General features: G+C 37.7%; 1 pseudogene; it reads left to right on the top strand.

Moving 5' to 3' along the window:
• Positions 1–202: 202 nt before the first annotated feature.
• LOC102572893 (leucine zipper transcription factor-like protein 1) lies at positions 203–1370 on the top strand (annotated as a pseudogene).
• Positions 1371–2273: the final 903 nt, after the last annotated feature.

Raw genomic sequence — 2273 nt, 5'->3', positions numbered from 1 at the left:
TGTATCAGAGCATTCTCAACTCCCACAAATATTTTTCACGAGCTATGCCACTTGCTAACAGAATCAGTACCCAGCTGAGAGTTAACCAAATCCTGCTAGTATGGACACCTCTCTCATGAATTCCTGAACGCTAGCTGGCACAAGAGGCATCCGCCGGTAACCAGCCGTCACCTCCCCCTGCCTAGCAGCTGTTGGAGTCACCATGGCAGAGTTAGGTCTGAATGAGCACCACCAGAATGAAGTGATCAACTACATGTGCTTTACTTGTTCAAAGAGTGGCCTGCAACTCAAGACAGTAGATCCTTGTTTTCAGGACCGTAATAATAGCAGGCTGGTGGAAGAGACCTTCACAATAGATGAGGTGGCAGAAATGCTGAATGGGTTGCAGACTGTGGTACACAGTGAAGTAGAATAAGAACTCACTAACACAACATACACCAATGTGTTACTTCTGTGCCAACCTTTTTCCACAGGCTGAGAAATGGTACCTTAAGCTACAGACTGGCATTTTTGAGTTGGAAAATTGTTGGAAAAAGTTGATGAATTTGAAAAGTCAGAATTTAAGTATTCAAACAAGAAGTTCAGTGCAGAACTCATTAAACCTAAATTTGCTTCATTAAATGAAGGTGGCTCAGAGCTGCCAAACAAGGAAATTGCAAGACTCCAAGAAGAAAATGAAACATTGAAACCAGATTCAGTGCGACAGAAACACAGGCAACAAGTGCATTGGAAGAAAAATCAAAACTAGAGTCATTGAAAGATTTACAGATGATTCAGAGACATCAGAAGGATAATGTAACCCAGGATATCAGTGAACTGGAAAATACAGTGGCTGCTCTTAAATGCCAGTTTGGGAAGACACTGAAAACAAACCAAAAGTCCTTGAAAGAGAACTTGATGACGACAAAGCATGACCTACTCAAGGTTCAGGACCAATTATCTACAGCTGAAAAGGAGCCGGAGAAGAAATATCAGCAAACAGCTGCCTACCGCAACATGAAAGAGATGCTCACCAAAAAGAATGAGCAGGTAAAGGAGCTTTGAAAAAAGACTTTCAAAGTATGAACCAGAGGATTAAGATTTGAAGCACATTTGATCTGTCACGAAGCTGCCACACAAAGAAAATGTGAACTCCTATGTTACTTTCTAATAGTTTGTTATGAATGGTTTATTTTCTGGTTCTGCCATTATAAACAACATTTTGTTAGGACACTAAAAACCGTGCTTGAGTTACTTGAGAATAATTTATAGTGCACCTGATTTTCTGGATTTATGCCTTTTTTAATAGTTCTTTTTTTTTATTTCCTGAGAAATAGCAATTGCTGAATTAAGACTGTTCTTTACAAATAAATGTTTACTTTTGTTTAAAAAAAACCCCAAAATAAAATGCTTTAGTATTTCTGTAGATTGCTGTGAGATGCACATTCAAAGGATTGTTTCCCTGTAATATACATGCCCAAGAGGTGGCATTTCCTAGGACCTCCTAGGACCAGGCACCAGATACTTAGGTCAAAGTGGAGGTACTTGAGAGATAAATCTTGATCTGCCTTTAGTCCATATTATCTAACCTTTCTGCTTTAATTTCCCTACCTATACAATAACAACATAACATTTAACAGTTACTAATTGAAAAAGTATATAGGTATACAAATGTAAATATTGTGTAACACTTGTGATAGGGTCACTGAGGCACCAAGATAGAGAGAGCACTTATTTATTTACTTCCATTGCAGTAGTAAAAAAAGTCATTACTCTACCTAAGCCCCTCATTCTGTTCAGTTGTGCACAAAGACAGGGAATTGGCTTTACCCCAAAGGTCTTGCAACCTCAGAAAAGAGCTGTAATATTGAGGTCATTTTTCTTCCATCTACATATATAGTTTTATATTTGGTCATGTCTTATTTAAAATTATTACCAAAAGGGAAACTGAGGAAATGCTGTATCTTTTCTTTGCTGAATATACTATTCAAGAAACCCAGCCCAAGATCTTTCTCTAAACACAGTCCAGGCTCCCACATCCTAATCCAGTGGGAAGTCAATGATTTTTAATGGCCCATTAAACTAGATATTTTTTAATTGAAATCATTAATAGAGGGGTGACAATATTTTTTCAAAACCATAATAGATATTCATTGATATTCTACTTATCAGTCTCAGCAATAAAAGCCAAGGCTAGGCAATACGAGTTTCTTATCACCTGAGTAAGGACTGGGGTATATTGACTAAGCACCGTGGAAAAAATTCTGAATTCATCACTTAATTTTTACTCATTC

Source organism: Alligator mississippiensis, chromosome 2 (assembly GCF_030867095.1).
Source record: "Alligator mississippiensis isolate rAllMis1 chromosome 2, rAllMis1, whole genome shotgun sequence".
In the NCBI taxonomy this organism is placed as follows: domain Eukaryota; kingdom Metazoa; phylum Chordata; order Crocodylia; family Alligatoridae; genus Alligator; species Alligator mississippiensis.
The sequence above is the reverse complement of the archived record's forward strand: the minus strand, read 5'-3'. Positions and strand labels throughout refer to the sequence as shown.